Source organism: Lissotriton helveticus, chromosome 5_1 (genome assembly GCF_964261635.1).
Source record: "Lissotriton helveticus chromosome 5_1, aLisHel1.1, whole genome shotgun sequence".
In the NCBI taxonomy this organism is placed as follows: Eukaryota; Metazoa; Chordata; class Amphibia; order Caudata; family Salamandridae; genus Lissotriton; species Lissotriton helveticus.
The window spans coordinates 1,027,562,315-1,027,577,003 of NC_136065.1; positions in this window are offsets into that span (position 1 = coordinate 1,027,562,315).

Sequence of the window (14,689 nt, forward strand, 5' to 3'; positions counted from 1 at the left end):
ACGTAGACGGGTACACCCCCGTTATGCGAGCACCCGCTCGAGAGTGCGGCAGGCTGGTGTTGTGGGAGCTGTGATATATATATATATATATATATATATATATATATATATATATATATATATATATATATATATATATATATATATATATCTTTGCTGCCACTGCTGCCATATCTGATTTTTTTTTTTAATGTGGAACTTCTTGTGTTGACAATGTTCTTTTCTCAATAGCCTTAGAGAAGATCTTTTCCTTTATTCGGAAATTGGTGAAGTTTATCAAAATGGTATGAGGATATTTTGCATTAGCTGGACACTGGAAGGGTAGTCTATGGGCTCTAGTGATGGGTAAGTCACCTTCTATTTCGGGAATTGCTTTCTTTAATAAGAACTTAACCCATTCCTGTCCCTAAGGCCCCTCGATAGCTTTGGGAACGCCTACTAACGGTAGTTTAGATCTTCTGTTATAGTTTTCCATGTCTTGCAGTTTGGATTCAAGGACCTCTGTATTTTGTTTCATTTGGGCAATGTCATGATCAAAAGTCATTGCTTTATCTTCAAGATTGGATACGCGTTCCTCGACTTCGATTAGGCATTCTGGATTTTTTCCCATAGAGTCTTCAATTTGAGGAAAACCATTGTGCAATGAGGCAATTTCCAGTGCTTGTGATGCCCGAAGCTCTTTAATCTCTGAGAGAATTAATTCAAACATGGTTTGTACTGTGGGGTTGGTTTCTTTCCCGTTCTCCGAACTTTGTAGGGCTGCACCGTTGCTGTTTAAGGCCATACTTGCCCATGAAGGGTGAGTTATAATCTCTTTGGTGCTGTCCAATTGCAGCGGAAGGGGGAGTAGAGGTAAATGTGCTGAAGGAGCAGGAGGTGGAGTGGCCTGCATTAGCGACGGAACCAAGGGCTGGCTGTAGAAAACCGTGGTTATTGTTGCGAAGTGAGACTTGGAAAACAGCAGAAACTGCTTACAACAAGTGGGGGTGGAGAAATACTCTGACATGGGTGTTTTCTGAGAGGGAACCACCTTTTCCAAGCTAGTATTCATATCTTCCGATCTTATCTCAGTGGAACCCCCCCCCCATGATTGAGTAGGTTCTGACAACATCTGTTGATTACCCGTAGCCCTATTTGTGGGCAGGGCAGCCTGTGCACCTTCCACAAACTAGGGATGGGTGCTTCATCCTGGAGATCCAAAGTCTATGCTTTTTCCGCAGCTAGCAGACGTTGAACTTTCGAACCCATTGTTGTTGTGCGTTTCGCAGCACACGTAAGCTACCTAATGTTTTCTCTGCACTTGGTTTATTGCAATCCTTTTTCTGTATAAAGGTCAGCTGATTACCATTCGGGCTACCAGGCAGAGGACTTGTACTTAAGTTCATGTGCTTAATCAAGTTCATACTTTTAGGCTCCCCCCTTGTTGCTTATTGTTTTATTTCTTTTGGCCGTCTTCACATCCGTTCTCCTCTTTAGGCTTTTCTCCCCCTCCTTCTCACTCCCCTTCTTCCACAGACAGCAGTGGAGTACGTAATGTCCTCTTTCCACGTGATTTTTGCTCTTCATCTCACTCTCTTTACATCTCATTTGCCTCTTCTTCCTGTCCTTCCTTCCTTCCACTCCCTATGATTGACCTGCACGTGCTGCAAAATTTGCCAAAATGAGTTCTTTTTAGAAATGGCCTCCACTGGTTAAATTAGGCAGCCACAGCCTCTCCTTAAACAGTACCATTAAATGTTGGCTCTGCGTGAAAAGGAGCAGGCTTACAGAGCGTGGGAGACAAGCAATACGCACAGCCACTGTTTCCCGTGTCTATCTGTCCTTACCTCCCACCCAGCATGTCATTGCTGAGCCTCGAGCCTCGTCCTCTGCCACAGAGTCCTTTAGAAGCGGCGTCGTTGTTCCAGGAAGTTGGCGCTCTAATGCGTGGGGCGGCTTCAAGGAGTCACTGTTGGACTCCGGATACAAGTTCCCCCCTTCACGGGCTGACTTTAAAGTGCCGCAGCTAATTCTTCTCCGACCATAGCTTCTCCTCCAGCTTCATCTTCCCCGTTCCCGACTTCACTTCTGGGGCGGGGCCTAGCGGGGGAGAACGCACTAGCCACGACCCAAGTGGGAAGCGTCTTGCCTCTTTCTGCACCTCTGTTGCTTCTTTCTGCACTTCTCTTGCCTCTTTCTGTATTTCTGTTGCTTCTTTCTGCACTTTTCTTGCCTCTTTCTACATTTCTGTTGCATCTTTCTGTACTTCTCTTGCCTCTTTCTGTACCGCTCTTGCCTCTTTCTGCACCTCTGTAGATTCTTTCACCAGTTCTCTTGCTTCTTTCAGCACCTCTCCTGCTTCTTTCTGCACTCCTCTTGCCTCTTTCTATACCCCTATTCCCTATTTTTACACCTCTCTTGCCTCTTTCTGCATCTCTCTTGCTTCTTTTTGCACCCCTCTTGCCTCTTTCTGCAGCTCTGTTGATTCTTCCTGTACTTCTCTTGCTTCTTTCAGCACCTCTCCTGCTTCTTTCTGCACTCCTCTTACCGCTTTCTACACACCTCTTGGCTCTTTCTGCACCCCTCTTTCCTCTTCCCTCTTTCTGCACCTCTGTTGGTTCTTTCTGTACTTCTCTTGTCTCTTTCTGTGCCTCTTTTGCTTCTTTCTGCACTTCTCTTGCCTCTTTCTACATTTCTGTTGCTTCTTTCTGCACTTCTAGGGTTATATTTGCCAGATGTCACCATGTATCCATTCCATTGCTGTCATTTATATAATTGCTGCATTGTATGAGTCACATACTTTGTCTGCTTTCAGTGAAACCAGCTAGATTAATACTCAATAATTATTTGAAAAAGCAAAGGACTGGATACTCAGACCTGTATTACATTACTAGAGCACTGCAAAGATTTGCGATGGTGCTCACCTTCATGTAGTGCACCTTCCACAAACTAGGGATGGGTGCTTCATCCTGGAGATAGTTATGTTATGTTAATATGATTTACACAGCACACAGCTACTCTAAGGAGTGTCCCAGCCCTAGACAGACATAATGGCACATACAGTGACGCCCTATGCAGCTTGTCAGAAGAACCAGGTCTATAGTTTTTTTCTTAAAGACGGTGAGATCACACGTTGTGCGTAATTCCACAGGGAGTTTGTTCCATTTAACTGGCCTCAGAGTGTAAAAGGATCTGCTGCCCATTCTAAGCAGGCAGATTTTTAGGAGCCTAGCCAAGTTTTCAGAAGAAGAACATACAATTCTTGCAGGGACATTGTCAAGAATCCTCTCCCACAGATAGCCGGCCCCTGAGTCATGCAGGGCTTTGTGTAACAGGACCAAGGATTTAAAAATTATCCTTTTTTATTGGAAGTTAATGGAGGGCCTTCTGATGGGAGGATATATGTGTTCTCAGAGGGAGGTTGAGAAGCAACCGGGCTAGAGAACTCTGGACCACCTGAAGTCTGCCTAGGAAAAACTCCAGAAGGCCTAAGTAGAGAGCATTCCGTAATCCAATTTAGAGGTTATTAATGCTTGGATTACCATTCTCTTGGAATTTTTTCAGCATCCAAAGTTAGTGCATTCGCTAAAGAGCGCATCGCAAGAAACTACAGAGTGGCATTTAAAATGATCACTGTGTTTTCTCTGTAGGAAATGGCAGGAGAGGAGGGGAAGATAGCTGACTGCCGCCACCTTGTGGTAGCCATTTGGTGGGAAAGCTCGTTCAATATAGACAGCAGAATTCCTGAAAACTGGTAATATCTTTGCAAGTGGAGTCCAAATATGCCTTTAAAGAGGGCAAGGGAAACCCCTGAAATAGGGGGTGAAGTCTCAGACTGTATACCCTAGTGGGGGTCTATTAGGTTTGAGTCCCTGGAATCTTCCTGTGACCTTCTGTGCTTCATCAGAAAGGCTGCCACTTAGAGGTTCACACGCTGTGTATCACATATTTATTTTTGCTATTTTATATAGCACAGACAAGGACTGAAGTCATCAGAGCTCTTTGCAACATTAGCAGGATACATAGGTTACAGTGAGTTCCATTTACATGAATTAAACTCAGATGCTTACATTGGTAGATGTGTGCAAGAGTTTCCAAAGGAGACAATTATAAGAGTTGGGCACACATTGTACACAGTTAAAGCATCAATTTAGCTTATGGGGTCACATAACGAAGTTAGTTGATATCTTGGTGGAGAGAGTACATAGGTATGGTCGAGGGTGATTAACCAATGTGTCTGTTAAATAGATGGAGCTCGAGGTCCTTTTTGAAGGTGACTAGGTAGTTGGTTAGGTGAAGGGAGGGAAGTAGAGAGTTCCAGATTCTTGTGCAACTGCCAGAGAATGTCTGGTTCATGTATCGTTCTCGACTGAAGGTGGGGGGGTCCAGAAGCAGGCTTTGGAAATTTCTAGAGCCCTCTTTACTCCTGAGATTTTTAGTTTCCGGTTTAGATAGGAGGGTGAAAAAGAGTGGGGCACCCTGTGGGAAAAGCAGGCAGTTTAAAATCTGGACTACGCTTCAATGGGATAACATCGGAGAGTTAGCATAGCAGGGGAAATCTGGTCACATTTCTTGAGACCTAAAATCAAGTGCACCCCTGCATGTAGTGTTGCTCTCAGTTGATCTTAGTGAACTTTGGGACCGTCTGAGAGAAGGGAAATCCCATAATCTAGTCTGAAGAGAGCAAGTGACTGTACCACTGTTTTAAGATCAATTGTCTGATGTTCCAAAGCTGCCTAAGTTGATGTTGTGAGCTTTTGGCCATGGCTGCAATGTGACTTTGAAGATTGAGATGATTGTCAAGGGTGATACCAAGCGATCTGGCACTCTGGACAATAGCGGTCAGCCATCCAGGGCTGGGTGGTTAACCATCCATTCTTGTACTTTCAGAGGTGAAATCAAGATAAATTCAGTTTTAGTTAGGTTATGTTTTAAATGGTGGTTTGACATGGTTTTGAATCTTTTGAATCTTTAAGAACGATTTTGGAAGCAGGTCATTGTTTTCTGGGGATGATAATTTCATGCATATTTGGGTGCCATTAGCGTGGAGGAAGAAGAGAATCCCAGGCATTTTGAGAATCACTCATAGTGGCTTTAGGTAGAGGTTAAAGAAGGTTGGGGAGAGGATCGAGACTTAAGGGTCCCCCTTGTTGTAAGCTGACTGGTCTCGCGAACGAGTTACCTATTTTCACACTTTGGGAATGGTTAGTTAGGTATAAGAAGAAACAGTTGAGGACTGTGACTCCACATCCCATGCATTGTTCCAGAGTGCCATTGAGGCCTAGATGATTGACAGTGTTGAATGCAGCAAATAAATCCAGGAGCAGGGAGTTACCAGCGTTGAAGACTCTAAGGGAGTCATCTACTGTTTGGAGCTTCACAGTTTCTGTACTGTGGCCCTGGCACTAGCCTGATTGGAGAATGTCTAGGATGTTGTTTGTTCAAATGTGTGACACTATGTAACTTTAAATGACTTTGCCTAAAAATGTGTAGAGACTGGAAGGTAGTTGTTCATGTACTCTGGATTGAGAGGTTGGTTTTTCAAGAGCGGAGAGACTTGATCCAATTTCAATCATACTGGAAATAGACCTGTTTGAGAAAGGTTTTGATCATGGTGGTCCATATGGGGAGTAGGCATGTGGCAAGAGATTTGGAATGTTGTTTGAAGGTGGTTTGAGGGTTTTACTTTGGAGATTGTTCGCTATAGGTCCCATTCAGAAATTGGGGAGGCAGATTACCATGATTGCAGTGCCTTGCAAGGTAGAATCTCAATCGTTTCTGGGGAATCACTGGTGGGTAACGAGATATGTATCTCTCTAACATTTTAATCAAAGAAATCCACAAAGTTGTTGCAGTGGGCCATGGATGACTTGGGAACTGAAGTGGTGTGGGGTTTGTAGTGTGCGTGATAACCTCTAAAAGGCGCTTAGGTCTGTTCTTTACAGAATTCATGAGGGCTCTGATATGGCAGGATTTGGCTCTGAGGATTTGCTTTTTGTATTTTTTTCTGACCCAGTGGATGGTAAATCACATTAAATTGATGTTGGAGGTAGTGGATTTGGACATTTCCACTGACATTCATTTGAAAGGATGAAAATGAGTCGGCGGGAGGGTCCTGCATCTCAGTGAGTGTCTGTGAATGAGAGCGAGACCTCCACCTTGTCTATCCTCCTGGTTGCTATGCAAAATGGAGTAACTGGTAAGCATTAGAAGGTCTAGAGAGTAGTTGGATGAGTCATTGAGCCATGTTTCCATAATGATCAGGATGTCGAGAATAAGGGCAAAGATTGAGTCTGATATCTCTGGACAGTGATTGACTGCAGATCAACAATTGAATAGCATGCAGTTCAGGGCAAAGCTGTTGTCTTTCTGACATGGCTGTTCGGGTAGGGTAGTTGGGATTTGCATCAAGTTAAGAGGGGATGATTGTACACTGGTATGGTGTGTGTGAGTTTGGCTGTGATCTAAAATGATGGTAGAAATCTGCTAGCCCACTGTGGAAAGAGAGGAGGGCATAGCTGAATTCAAAGCTGTGTAACTGTCTAGGAGATAGAATAGGTCAGAGATGTCTTGGGGAGATTGTGTCCATTTAGGTGTGGATAGACGGCTGTCTTTCGGTATGCTGGAAGGTTGGGGGGAGGGTCTGCAGGGGAAGATGAGAGGAGCAGGAACGAGAGCACAGAGAGTTGCTCAGAAGACATAATGGTTGTGGTACGGAGAGGAAGAGTGCGGAGATGGTCTGTGGGGGGTTTCAAGGTCTGCTGTTGGTGGTGAGCTAATGGTTGTAGGGTGAATATTGGATTGCAGGAGAGACCGAGATGGGAACTGTTGTCTGGGTGAACTGGAAAAGGGGAGGAGAATGGGTGAGTGGTGTTAGAGATGATCGTATAAGGGGAGCATGAAGGATTGTTGGGGAGTGCTTGAGGGTGAGATAAATAAAGTTAGTAGTGGCTAGAATTATGTAGAAAGATTACATGAGAGGCCAGAGTGGAAAAGCATTTGAGTTTGTGTCCAAAGGTGAATGAAAAAGAGAGAAGAGGATGGGAGAAAATTGTGTAAGGACCTGATCCATAGGTCAGTGTTGTGTGCGAAGAGGAGAAGGTTGTTTTTTAGGATGCCTTTGCGCTGGCAATGGTATTGGTCTGCGAAGAGGGTTTCCGGGTAGTCTCTCAAGGGCGTGTGTTTCAGGTTTTTCCATTGCATATTTGGAAAGATTCAATGGGGTATTTGATCTTGAAAGCATTGGTGCCAGATTTGGAAAGGCAGATGGGAGGAGCTGGGGCAACGGGCATCGCCGTCATGTTGGAGGCTGATAAAAGTCAGGAAGTTAGAGGTATTCCCTAGACAACTGTTGCTAAGGTAAAGATGGGCATCTTGCAGTTGTCTGCAGCCATGTGAAGCGCACTGCGTTCTTAGGGATGGAGGAAACTTCCTTTATTGCACTTTGGTAGAGCGATAGATGGGGCTGGGATTTATGATCCCAATGCCAATGATATGTGAGGAGATGGAATTGGACAGTTTTCTAAAGTTGGTTTGGTTTATTTTGTGTGTCGGTGGGCCGGACACTAAGAGCCAAGCATATAGGATGGCCCCTGTAATTTGTAACTTTCCAGAGGATAGTATCATAACCATTTCAGGATATGCACCAATTTGGGGGGGAAATAAGTCCTTATTCCATTGCAGTGATTTTCCAAGCGAGTTACTGGTAGAAAATGTCATTGCTAGAGGATGAATTTGTCATTTTAAAGCTGGCTGCCATTTTAGGGTGATTGTAGTCCTCTTTCTAATTCTATTATAGGGATGGAATTTTAGTATTGAGATTGGATCATTGTGTGCCGCTATTTTAACGTCAGGCACACTTGGAGGAGCTGATAGCATTTGCGTTCAAGATAATTAGGTTTTAAAGAGGGCATACCTTGTGCCCTGCAGATGTAGGGAAGATGGAGCAGGCGCATTGATTTGCACTTAGTAATAGTAAACCCTCTGAGTTAAAATGGTTTTGCTCAAGTACTGGCTGGTGTGCAATGAGCCTGTTCCCCTGGGCATTTTGTCTGTGTGGCTGTGTTGCTAGTATGGCACATGTGAACAAATGTGGCTTGGTTGGTACCAGCCTCCTGCAAAATATTCTGTATGCTTGGTCATGACCGAATATGGTGAGATGCACAGTTCCATGTTACAGTGTAGCAGTTTGACCATTATTGTTTGATGGGAGAGACCTCATTACTGTTCAGCCTCCACTCACTCAGACATTAGCTAAACCTAGGACCTAAGCGCAGGGCATCAGCTCAGCTAAGTTCTGTCTCTGGCATGTGCACTGCATATAGATGGAGAAAAGCTACACTGTCGCCCTCATTCCACATGCCAAGGTACAGAATAAAAAATGCACACAATTTACCTGCACATAAAGCAGAAAAGGTCCTGGTATAATAATGCCCATCGTTGACATAGTGTGGGCATTCTTGTCATAATTGTGGCTCTGAATTGAATAATGGTGGCTCTAGCACAGTGGTTCTCATCATCAATTTTTTGTGTGCATTCATTGCATATATATGTGGTATATTTTGGCATTGTGGTTCAAATAACACCTCAAGTTTTTGATAATGATAAATGTGCATCAAAGGCAAATATGTCCCTATGTTGCAATAGCACTTGGGAGTGTTTCGTCAAAATGCAATCCCAGTTTGAGGGAAAAATAAATATTTAATCAACCAGTCAATCAATCAGGATTTATAAAGCACGGCTGATCTCCCAATAGGGTGTCCAGGTGCTTGCAAGTCCAGGAGGCTTATTTGAACAGCCAGGTCTTGAAGGCCATTCAGAATTTCCGGGAGTGGAGTGATGGTCCGGAGGTGCATGGGGAGGGTGTTCCAGGTGTTTGCTGTGATGTGGGAGAAGGAGCATCCACCACTTCTTCTCTGGTACATGCAGTGAGTATGGGCTAGTGAAAGGGAGGTGGAGCAGAGTCTTCTTGATGGTTGGTGGAAGCTCAGGCGGTGGTTAATCTATGCTGTCCATGGTTGTGTAGAGCCTTATGCGCACAGGTCAGCAGCTTGAATTGGCATCTCTCCTGTACAGGAAGCCAGTGGAGTTGCCTGAGGTGGGGTGGGATGTTGGTTCATCGTGGATGGCTGAGGATGAGTCTGGCTGCGGCATTCTGTATGGTCTGAAGTCTCTGTAGGAGGTGTGCATTGATTCATAAGTAGAGGGCGTTGTCACAGTACATTCGGCTGGTGATGAACGCCTGTGTCACGGCGCATCTGGTGTGTAGCGGTAGCCACTAGAAGATCTTACATAGCATGCGCAGAGTAAGGAAGCAGGCAGAAGAGATGGCATTGATCTGTGATTTCATGTTGAGCTTGTTGTCAATAAATAGTCTGAGGTTTCTCGAGGGGTCTCAGGGAGTGGGTGTGGGTCCTAGGTCTGATTGCCACCAGGAGTTGTTCCATGTATTGTTGCTATTGCCAAAGATCAGTACCCCCGTTGTGTCTGTGTTCAGCTGCGGTTCTTCTTCATCCAGTTGGTGATGCTTGTCATGCTTCTGTGGAAGGTGGTTCTGGTGGCGATGTGAGTGAGAGGATGAGTAGGGTGTCATCTGCGTATGAAATTATGTTGAAACCATGGGATCTGACGATGTTGGCCAGTGGCGTCATATATGAGTTGAACGTGGGGCTGAGGGATGAGCCTTGGGAGACACCACAGGTGATCCCCTTGGGTTCAGAGGTGAAAGTGGGAGGTGGATCCTCTCAGTTCTTTCAGTGAGGAAGAAGTGATCCGACTGAGTGCATCACCAAGAATGCCAATGTGGTGGAGTCTTTCAATCAGCATGTGGTGGGATATGGTGTTGAAGGCAGCTGAGAGCTTGAGGGGGGTCGAAGCTGCTGTTTCTCCTAAGTGGAGGAGAGTTCAGATGCCGTCAGTGGCTCCAGTCAGGGTGATTTCAGTGCTGTGATTGCTGCAGAAGCTGGAATGGGAGGCGTTGAGAAGCTGGTTCTGCTCCAGGTGTGTCATGAGTTGATTGTTGATGATCTTTTCTAGTACCTTTCTGGCAATGGGAGCAGTGAGATTGGCCCGTAGTTTCTGAGTTTTCTGGAGTCGGCAGAGGGTTTTTAGAATAGGGGTCTGACTTTGGCATGTTTCCAGGCATCTAGAAATGTTGCAATGATGATAGAGATGTTGAGAAGAGTCGTGAGTTCCTGACTGATCCTTGGTTTTCCTAGGTTGAAGATGTGGTAAGGGCATGGCTCTGTGGAAGCTCCTGAGTGGATGGATGTCATGGTGGCGATAGTGTCCAAGGTGGAGAGGATGTTCTAGGTGGTCAGTGTGTGGTTAGTGTCAGTTACGGTGGTGGTGTATCTTTCGAGGAAGTCCACAGGTGTGGGTTGGGGTTCGAAGTTTCTGTATGGTTTTGTGATCTTGTTGTGAGAGAAGTGGGCGAGGTTGCCGCACAGCTCCTGTGAGGCCATGATGTTGCTTTTGCTGGCAGCCAGGTTGGAGAATTCCTTAACAATGTTGAAAAGTTCCTTGGTATTGTTGGCACTGGTTTAGATGTGGGCAGCAAGGGCTGTCTTCTTTGTTGCTCTCAGCAGGCGGTGGTAGTGGTTGAGGGAGGTCCTGAAGTCTGCCTGTCAGAGGTGTCCTTGCTGGCACCCCATCTCCTCTCCAACTGTTTGCTGTCCTGTTTCGCTGTTCTGAGTCCTTGATTGTCCCAGCTGTTTTTTTTGGAGGATTTTCTCTGGATGTTGCTTTTTTAATTAACAGTTTATTGAGATAAAAGGAGAGCAAAAACAGTAGTTCAATCGCATAATGACATATTAAGTACAATATGATAAACAGTACAATCATAGAAATTCGGTATCAACTTGAGTTCTAGCATAAAGCTCTAATTCTGTCCATAGCCATGTCAGCAGTAGGAGAGCTGCAGATCTCGCCCCTATAAGCATTCCATTGACCTCATTCTTTGTCCCATTTTTTGGGGCAGCCCCTAATTTTGTAGGCGGTCTTTTCAGCTATCATAGCCCTGTCCATTTCCGCCACCTAACCCACTATCAGTGGACTGTCAGGAGTGCCCCAATGCATTGCTATCGAGCGTTTTATGAGAAGACATCCCAGGGCCGGCCATTGATGCTCAATTTCTGTCAAATCTGTTGCCTCCCAGATATTGAGGATCCCTCCCTTGGGGGACAACGGGATTGGTTTCCCCAGCGCCTCCGTCAGTTTCTTGGTCGCCCCTGTCCATAGGAGTTGAATTACAGGACATCACCACAGGGTATGATAAAAGGTGCCAGTCATGCCGCATCCTCTTAGACATAGGTCGTCAGGGCGTCGTCCTATCCTGGCCAGTAGGGGACCAGACATATATGTCCTGTGTAAAATTTTTAGCTGTATTCTGCTCCTATGTCACCCTCCCATTTGTCGCGTAGAGCTTGGAAAGAATCAGGCAGATTATTGCATAGTTTACGATATGTGCATGAGATTGCCTTAGTCAAAAGAGGTTCGGAGAGCAGTCTGTCCTCAAGGGGTGAGGCTTCTGGGAGGGAGGGGAGGTCATGTATGTTCGTAAGAATGGCATGTTTGATTTGCAGGTATCGAAAGGCTTCTCCCTGAGTGGGTGCGTATTTCTTCTGGAGGTCGGTGAATGTTAAGAGTTTCCCCTTAGAAATCAGGTCTCCTAGTGTGGATATGCCGATGGTGTCCCATTTGTCAAAGCCTAGTTGGTAACATAGGGAGCAGAGGTTTTGTGAGGACCATAGGGGCGTGGCCTTGGTGAACTTGTTAGACCAGCCCAGGCTCTTAGTAGCTCGATGCCAAATAGTCGTTGTCTGTGCCATGGGACCCACATAGCGATTACGTGTAGGTTTACTATATAAAACCCCTAAGTACTCTTCTCGCCCTGTCTGGTATCTTTCCAGAAGAAATGCCGGGTTTGCGGGTGATCCATGAATCCAATGACTTGTGGTCACCAGTTGGGTCGCCCAATAATACAGGCGCATGTCGGGTAGGGCAATGCACCGTCATACCATCCCTTGGTGAGCTTACGAAGGGCGACACGAGGTGCCATTCCATCCCACAATAGGAGGCGTAAATCCCCTTCTAACGCAGTAAAATAGGAGTCAGCGATGGGAAACGGGCAGTTCTGGAAAACATACAGGAATCGTGGGAGTGCCAGCATTATGAATAGGGCTGCCCTACCGAGGAGGGACAGAGGCAATGATCTCCAGTGGGAGATATCGTCATGTAACCTTTGCAGTGGGCCCACAAGATTACGATCATAGAAGAGTTTGGGATCTGAAGTGATAAATATGCCGAGATATTTAAAACCGTCGGGGGCCAAAGTGATGGAATATCCCCGAGCAGGGTGGGCGGGGGCAGGGCTTAATTTGAGCCGGAGTTTGCCGGTGCTTAGCACCGGCACCTAATTAACAGAGCCGGGTCTACAGTCAGTCACGCAGCTCACGCTCATTAAGTGCACCGTCAGTAATTGATAATGAGTCGTGGCACTGGCACAGAGAGTGTGTGCTGTGCTGATGCTGTAGTACGTAAGTGCTGCTGCTGTAACTTAGTTTAACTTACCGTGACCGTCGTGTTGATGACAAAACACTTACTGTGTGTCTTAAACAGTGACGACGTGACGTTCTCAATTTATATACTTTCACTTTAAGCAGTTCCGGTTGCAGATCAGTGTTGCTGGCCGGCCTGGCCCACTAGTGGGCGGGACACTGAGTCGGGCAGGGAGCCTTTGCCTGGACTGGTCTTCTACGGCGGGGGTTGGCAGAGGCAGCGACGCGTGCGCAGATTTTGAATGTGCGCGCACTCGCTGCTTTAATTCTGCCACGGCATGCCCGCCCCAGCATACCCGCACTGTACGGCCGCACCACACTGACCACCGAGTATCTGGTGGTTGATGAATTACTTCAACGCTGCAGCCGGGACCTGGTTGGACGACATCAAGGTTGGCTAGACAGACTACTGCTGCATAGCTCTGCTCACCAAGTGAGGGAGGGCGAGCGAGGTATGGCCTGGGGTAGACCAAATGTATTTGTTTCTGTGAGCTGCACAGCCTTACCTGGGGGTTGTATATCCGAGGTCCTGCAACCACAAATATTTCTTTAAACTTTACAAGTTAAGCAAAGTTTGAAGTGTTGCTATTAAAATAAATAAAAAGTGGCGCAGCGTCAAATACTCTGCGGTAGTAGGAAATGGTTGCGATGGGACTGGGACAATGCAAGGCGCAGCTCGAGGCTACGGCACTGCTCAGCAGCCCCCTCCAGTCCCCTGATCGATCACAGTCGCTCTCCCACTAGCAAAGCTGACAGGCTGGTCCAGCTCTCGGCCCTGCCCCCACCGCTGCCGGCACTTGTCCTTGCAGGCCTGCATAGGGTGGGTGACACTGACCAGACATCCTAGATTACCCTGTACAGCGCTGGCGTTTTGAGAATGGCCTCGGCATCCCGACTAAATACTTTTCGTAAGAATAAATACATACCCCGTTTTGAGAGAGGGCTGGTTTAGCACGCACATTTAAGCGCTACATGAATGCAATTGCAATTTATCAGTGTGCTGTGAATGCTCACATTCACACCAGCCCTCTAATGACAGCAGGGACAGGGTCTCCTGCTGCGCTGCGCTGTGTGAACCCATTGAGGTAGCACAGCAGGATGTAATGAGGGATGAACCTCTGCAGAGCTCATCATCCCAGGCCGGGTCACAAAACTTTCCTTGGAAACCACCACAGCATGGCTGAGGGAGTCGTTAATTTAAAATGCTACAGAGGTATGTGTGTGTACAAATATGTATATATATATATATATATATATATATATATATATATATATATATATATATGTACGCTCGCGTGTAAAGACACATCCACACTCACGGGGAGACTCTTGAACTCGCCTTTATTTGCCACAGCTTGCTTGAATAGCTTAAGGAGTTTCAAGAGATTGTGATTCAAGTCCCATTTCGCCGTGGTGTTCCTGACGCGTTTCGAAGGCTCCCACCTTCTCTTCAGAGGAAAGGGCGAATTCATGATGGGAATGCAGGTACCAGCCCTGTTTATGACCATGGCACGCCCCTGGATGGGCAGTCCATATGTCCCAGTGCCTGATGGGACTGGTAGTCCTGTAATGTCTTGGCGTCCCATCTGTGGACAAAAGCGGACGAGTGGTCTCCCCTCACCAACCAGGCGACATCACGGTAATGGAGTAGGAGATGGAAGGATACCCGTCAAACTAACAAGCTGGATGCTTGCCCCGGCCGGCTCCTACCGTGAGGCTGCGTGGCGGTGCTCAGCGTGTGTGCAGGGTCGCTGCTAGCTCGATTCCATCATGGCGCTGCTGCACTCTTCTGGCGGGTGCAGTAACAGAATGGTGATGGATCCATCCTAATTATGTACGCTCGCGTGTAAAGACACATCCACACTCACGGGGAGACTCTTGAACTCGCCTTTATTTGCCACAGCTTGCTTGAATAGCTTACTTTTGGTAAGAATAAATACATACCCCGTTTTGAGAGAGGGCTGGTTTAGCACGCACATTTAAGCGCTATATGAATGCAATTGCAATTTATCAGTGTGCTGTGAATGCTCACATTCACACCAGCCCTCTAATGACAGCAGGGACAGGGTCTCCTGCTGCGCTGTGTGAACTCATTGAGGCAGCACAGCAGGATGTAATGAGGGATGAACCTCTGCAGAGCTCATCATCCCAGG